A 7545-nucleotide genomic window follows, 5' to 3' on the forward strand; every position below is an offset into this window, starting at 1 on the left:
ATATAAATTCTAAAGTCATGTTTACAAATTAAAACAAATGTATAGGCTAAACTGTTTGGTCGTACATTTTTAAGCGGATTCCGCGTGACAAGACTCGACTTATGCAAGACATAATGACGCCCCTGCGAGAGTGAAAGTTCTACGAGCTTACGGCTATTTGCCGGAATACATTGAGATTACGATTCAAATGTTATTTCTTCATCAACTTTAATAAAATGTACAAGATTTTATTAGTTAAATGCTTTTATTTGTTTACCGAATGTGTTTATTAATTTTAACGTTTTTTTTTCTTTGTTTAAATTGTAAAACAACTTACACAGAATTTATTGAACGTATCTTTAAATGATCGAAAAATTTGTATTTTTTCTCCAATCATAAAAACTATCTATGACATTTTACTCGCATTGTTATTATTTAAAGTACTTGTGCGTGAACTAAACATTGTTACTAATATTAACATAAATGTAGAACGCAAATTCTAAACAGAATAAGGACATAATTAGCGAATATAAACAAGCGGTATCGGTCATTGACTCGCACAGTTCAGAACTAAACCTGACGCAAACTGATAACGAACAGAATAGGACGATGCGAATAAGAAACAATTACAATACATTATTACAACACACAGACAAGTATAATGCTTTAATAACACTTATTCATATAACTATCTCAATACTAACAATGTTGGTGTTCTCTGTCTCAATATATCGCATTTTATCTCGCACTGTCACATTGCACTTTACCGCATGATTGTATCTTCTGTCATATATTATTAAACTCTCACTCAATCGTAATAATGTTATAAAATAATGGAACAACATTTCTAACATTACATAAAGTGAAATAAGCTATTAACTACAGCTAGTTTGATAGTAAAACATTTCTTCGACTTATCTTTCCAACTTTCACTAAGCCTATTATAAACAGTGTTATCGGAGATCAGAATTGGATAAACAACATTAGTTAAATTTTATATGTGTTCCTGATAGAGTTAGGTTCGCGTGTAGCACGCTATGACCTTGACTTTTTTACTATGCGATAATACAAAATTTACCTTACACCTTAGAAGTCATATATTAATTTCTTTGACCAATTATTTTTGGTCGTAACTTAAACATATCCTGATTAGTGTAACTTTGTTCAGTTCCCTATTTTTGTCTTTCTTTTGTGTTACAGACTGTTGGAAGTTATCTCATTTCAGTATTAAGGAAGCCAAAATTTCTCCCTAAATTTTAGTTAGAATTGTTTTAATTTTAAAATAGCAGATAAGATTCCATATCAATAGCGTATCAGAATGGATTAATGAGCCAATTACACCAATGAAAGCCTATAATTAAATATTAATAAACGAATCAGTATTCATTGATTTTTTTCATATTTAATTTTATTCCTATATAGAAAAAGATTGTCCAAAACTATTCCAGGCTAATTATCATATTGACGTAAATAATAGTTAATGTTTTGATTCAACTGAAAAATCTCCAAGTAATATAATAAAACATTTATACGTCGTCATATTAAACGTTGAATTCCTCGTATTCCTTACCTCATCGCTTACGATTTAGTGGAAGTGAATTTAATTTCGTATCTTACAAATTACTCTCCGAATTTTCATTTATAACCTTCCCGAAATTCAAGAACTTTGAAAAACTTTACTTGATTGAGAGTAATGACTAATTAAGGGTTTGTTGACTAAAAGCCGGTTGACTCTACAAGTTTAGAACTCTATCTTGGTACTAAATTTTGTAAAGTATTAAAGAAACTCGGATCAGTGACGTTTTCATTGAATTTTCGTGGAAAAGTCGTTACGTCAAAGCAGGGCAACACAAACTAAGGAACCTTCAACCCAATTTCTTCCTTCAGACCAACGTCATAAGGGTGATATTTCAATTAAAATGCATTGTAAATCTCTTAATTACACGTTAGCATGAGCTATTGCAATCCGGTCCGTGGATACTAATGCTAACTTTTATCTTTGTTGCGTAAGAGTCAAAGGCCCAATTACACGCAGTAACCGCTTTTTTAACCGTTTAAATGCGTAAAGCCATTGTAAATCCGCACGTTTGCCCGTACAATCACTTCCGTCCAATTAACATTTCCGTATCTAGATGAATGTATGTAGGCGAATGTGTTTAAAGAAGTTACACTTTCAATCTTTTTACGGCTTTAATTCCTTTTTCTTTCGCGCTTGCTTCATGTAAAGTAGCGCTGGCGGAATACTCCAAAACTAATAACTCCTTGTCATTATAATAGACAAAAAATTGCTAATGCGTTTATTATCTGTCAAATTCGTTATCTTTGTATAAAATATTTCTTAAACTTGGCCCTTGTGTTAGTTTTCCTAGCAAGACGCCCAAGACGAATGTCAGTTGCGCCGGCTCGGGCGCCGCTGGGCCTTAGCCAAGTCGCCCGTCGTCCAGTTTAAATTTGGAACACGATTTTTTTTTAATACTCATAGACGTACGTCCGGCGAGGTGAACAATCTCTTTCCGTTAAGATGCATTTTGATGAGCTAGCGACAAGAGAGTCAAAAAAGTTTTTTAAACTCTGAAATACTCCATGATTAGTTATTGAAAATTTTTGAAAAAATGGTATTGCAAAGAACAATTTCCTTTCGTTTAGTATACAGTGTATAGTTTGAAAGTTTTCATTGAAGATCAATGCACGGTAACATTGTAGTTTTAGTAAGAACAGCGGTCCGTGACGTGCATACCAGAATCACATCCTGTTAGGCATTCATGCCGATTGCAATGCGAACTGCGTGCGCCTTACTGTTATACTCAAATGTGTGTCATACACCAAAGATTATTGCCCACATTAAACTAATAATACGGAACACCGAAAAAACTAGACAACAAATAATAACCGAAGAATAACTACCGTAGAAAAGAGTTGAGAACTCCTTTTTGTAGTCAGTTAAAAATGTAAATAGAAATCTTTAAATTATTTCTTAGTAATTACCATTTCTATAGTAATCATAGATTTAACATCTTATTAAAAAACTTTTCACAGAAAACCACATATCATTATCATATCAAATAAGGCCTGAATTAGAAACTAATTTAATCAAATATTGACTTACTCCAAATAGAGGTAAAAGTTTAAAAAAAATGAATTAAAATCTGGTCTAACATAAATATACGATAATAGGTCAATTTGTAACCATTTTGTATCTTGATAGCTTTTTTATTTAAATTATCATTGTGCATAATTTAATGTAAAAGTGCGTCTTTAAATGACTAGTTTAAAGGTGGGAAAGGAACGTGGATTTGATGCTGGAGGAGATGCATAGGAAGGGGAAATATCCTCTTTATATGCGTTTCCTTCGTCGATCAAGGGTAGGCAACGCATCCGTTATTGCGAAGGTCTATAGGCAGCGGTCGCTTCGCCATTTTGGCGGATTCAAGTGGCCGCTTGCTTTGCCACCATACGATATAAAAAAAATTGGTGAGAGACTGGCCACCAATTGATGTTCAGTTGGAATGCGAAAGTTACGAACTGGGCCAAACTGAACCGTAAACATCGACAACGGATAAACGTCCGATTCGTTTTATGACTAGAATTAATGTCGATGTGTAGTTTGTAAACTGTGGGCTTCGATTGCAGCAATACTTGTATTAATAATAAACATAGCTGTTTCTGTTTTGTCAATGAGAATGAAAGAGATGAGAATGTTAACTCAAGTGTCACTGGACTTGTGATCAATAGCCAACAGAAACTTTATTTGGGAGGTGACAGTTCACATTTATTTGATCAAAAAAAAAAGATAAACTGTCCACCCTAAGATATTCCCTTAGTGGCAATTTAGTTACATTAAAGTGCAGTAAGTAATAAAACACTAAGTAAACTTGTCCTCTCAAGCACGTAGTAGTAATGTCACGTAATTAAATGGACGCTTCAAATTACTATTTTTTTTTGTAGGAAACAATTAAAGTACACTATATTTTCCGTTTTAATCTAATAGTGTAAATGTCGCTTTAAGTTTTATCTATTAATTTGTATTTCTGTTTATGTAAATAAAAGAGATAAAAGAAGCCATGGGTTACACATATTCGCCCGGAGACACAAATTTCACGTTTGATAAAAAATCAAGGACAAAGTGAACATTTGTTGGAAAAAAGTATAACAGATACATTTCAATGAAATTACTTTATTAATGGTTTGATAAGAAATACATAAATTACGTGAAGTCAAAAAATCGAAGTAACAAATATTTACACAGATTATTAATTAAAAACGTTTCGATAGAGGCATAAAAAGAACACCAAAGACGTTCGAGAGACGTTCGCTTTCGAGATAAATACGCTATATTTAGCATTGTTTGATATTATTCAAGAGTTTTTGATATCATACTTGGAAATATGCCGGCAACTGAACAAAGCCATATTATGATTAAAAATAATATTTTACTTAGTAATTGTTTTTGAGCATGGCAACTTTAACTAACATATATTTTCTCTAAATTAATTAAGATGAATTGTAAATTGTAATTTAATAGTATGATTGTAATTTATTAAAATAAATTCATAAAAAAACTGATACTAGTTTTAAAAAAAAGTTTAGTTTTTTTTCAAAACTAGTTTTTATTTCGTTTGTATTAGAAAATTATATAGATAGCTAGAAAAAGAGCCGTTTAAAAAGAGCTCAGAAATAAAAAACAAAATAGATTTAGGATTTTTGTTTTTTTTTGTCATAATTTTTTTTTTTAAATTTTTGTCATAAATTGGCAATTTGTACGATCCTTACGTGTTTTTACGCCATATAGTATGAAAAAACATTATTTCTATATCTTTCTCTTTTTACGTGAATGAGGGGGATGACATGTTTTTAAATAATTGTCATTTTATCCGAAAAACATTCTTACCAATCAATAGTTTAAATGTTTAAATAATTGCTACCAATAAAATTGATTTTGAACAGTAACTTTGCAACTTAACTACCTATCCATACTTTTTAAACAAGACATCTAAACCAGATAAATAATAACACCTCTTTAGAGGACATTTCATTATTGCAACGTGACATATATTTCAGTTACGTATTCGTGTGTAATTCGCATGTTCGGGTCAATTGTTGTGTAATGTTCGTCACTAAACAATTCGGTTCGCGAGAACCATTTACCCGTGTACCAATTGACAGCGTCCAACACGCGATCAGGAAATTGCGCTCTGTTCTTAATTACGACAGTAATCTAGATTAAAACCTATACACTTCGATGCCAGAGATGCCTTGGAGTTCTTCTGTCCCTTTCTTTCTTTTTGAATTAGAAAAGAAAACCGACCAGTTTGTTACGTTTGCATAATACAGATACTTCTTGTGTGACAATAACATAGCAAATATTTTCATACTCAAGTAAACAGCGTTATGAATAGTTTGTTTACAAGAAATACACATTTCACATTAGCATATAACTCATATACTCTGAGGTTGTACTCTACTGAAATTCCATTTTAACAACACAAGCGATTCCGGACCCTAATATTCAACATAACATAGGTAAACGCTTTATAATCTTACTGTAATTGGAAATAAGTAGATATATTCACAACTAGTATTCAAATATCATCGAAAGGGTTGTCAAATAAAATACTATTTCCAAGTGCTAACTTTTGTAAACTTTCTGTCTCTCCCATCCCTACGGCGTTGGTGCATTCTTTATTTCCATACATGAACACGTGACCTCTAAATTCAATAATGAATAAGTTCCATGATCTCTAACAATGACTAGTATATCTGTAAAATGTGAATTCTGTAACGTGTAAAATGATATAAGTAAACATGCTAGTTATGAAGGACCTTTTTGTAAAACTCGAACAGTGCTAATTGCAACTACGTCATACGCACCGACGTTATCGTATGCGTATCTTATTAAATAGAATTGTCTGTGGTGTTGTCACACGAAATTATAGCATTTAACTGAATAAAAAAATCTGATTGTCTACAAAAGGATAATATAGCAATTATCTCACTAATATTTTAAATGGATGGATGGATGGATGTTTGTTAGAGTTTGTAGCCTAAACGGCTGAACGTATTTCGATGAAGTTTTGTATAGATGTAGAGGATAGTCTGGAAAAACACATAGGTTACTCACTTATTTTTTATTTCATGCGGTCGGAGGCGAAAGCCAGTATTCATTTTGAAATGAGATCGAATGAAGTGTGATAAATTTTAAAATGGCTTTTCAAAACTGAATTTGCCAACCTTGTGGCTGACATATTAGCACAATGGAACCCGGCGAAGAGTGAAAGGCTCTAACTTCAGCATTTGGTTCCAGAAACGTCCCTGACAATAGCTCAACCTCATTTTAAACATATGTTATATTCCATTCCAGAATTTTTGATCACGCCTTACTTAAATTGAATTCTTAAATCTTATGTATTTTTACTAGGTTTCGCCCGCGACTCTGTTCGTGATGAATAAAACAAAAGTGAGTAACCTATGTGTTTTTCCAGACTATTATCTATATCTATGCCAAATTTAATCGAGACGTGTTTAGTAGTTTAGGCTACAAAATCTAACAAACATCTATCCATCTAAACTTTCGCTTTTATAATATTAATAATAGTTATCAAATCTATTAATGAAGGACCCAGAAGTTACAAGTTCATTATTGTTTTGTACCTGTTCAAATATTAAATGCAAGTCAAATTCCTGTTCATCTACAACAAACATGTGGATTTAATCAATTTTGTAGAATTTCAAATAAATTAACATAATATGGCGATGAGACCGTGATCAGATTCTTACATAAAACGTGTTTTTAAAACAATAAACAATTAAAAACAAGATAGAATGAGAATCGTGGCCAGCGCTAGTGCTACCTATCCGTAGTCTGTGACTGGGAGACGTATTGGCAAATTGACAAAAATACCAACCGGCGAAGCGCACTGCACATGTGTACTGGTGGAACGAAATCTCAACTTGAACAGCTTCTTAGATGATTTAATGCAGAAGACCGGCGTTCAGTGCACTTAATTCTTTTGAAAAATGATAATAAACATAATACAATATTTTTAAATTTTATAACATGCGCGTTAAATTATCCGAAAACAGAATATAAAGTAGTGACGTAATTTGTCGTAAAATAATGCGACGAAGTGTTTTGTCTTTGGCAGCGACCTTTCGCGAGAAACTAGTATCATTAATTATGAAAACACTTGTACAATTTTAATATCGAACCTTGCAGCAACCAGCTTCACCTACCTACGCCTGTATTAAATGTATGATAACGTTTGAATATTATTACTTTTTTTGTTACATGTGTTATTTCTTTCACATTCCCCTTTAATCATTACACGCCATTGTAGAGGGCTATGCTGTGATTGTAAATATTAGTCTCTAGATCTAGGAGCAAAAAGATAATTTTTCCTTTCCTATCTCACGCTCAATAGATCCTTTATGTATATTTTTAAATACATAATGATAATAAAATATAATTACTCATTCAACACATATGAGAGTTTAAAACTTTATATTACCTGTGCTCTGCTTATGACATCGTGCGGTCCCCGCCATGTCGTCGCTGCTGGTGATTTTCGC

The 7545-nt window shown here is 32.2% G+C and overlaps 1 protein-coding gene across 1 annotated transcript in view; it reads right to left on the reverse strand.

Annotated features, from left to right (window-relative positions):
- Window positions 1-7539, reverse strand: part of LOC106111227 (serine/threonine-protein phosphatase 2A regulatory subunit B'' subunit beta-like) — a 71432-nt gene extending 63893 nt beyond the window's left edge. Inside the window, exon 1 of the mRNA XM_013293247.1 lies at window positions 7485-7539. The gene's annotated coding sequence lies outside the window, so the exon portion shown is untranslated. The remainder of the gene's footprint in view (window positions 1-7484) is intronic.
- Window positions 7540-7545: the final 6 nt, after the last annotated feature.

Source organism: Papilio polytes, unplaced genomic scaffold (assembly GCF_000836215.1).
Source record: "Papilio polytes unplaced genomic scaffold, Ppol_1.0 DF824180.1, whole genome shotgun sequence".
NCBI lineage: Eukaryota > Metazoa > Arthropoda > Insecta > Lepidoptera > Papilionidae > Papilio > Papilio polytes.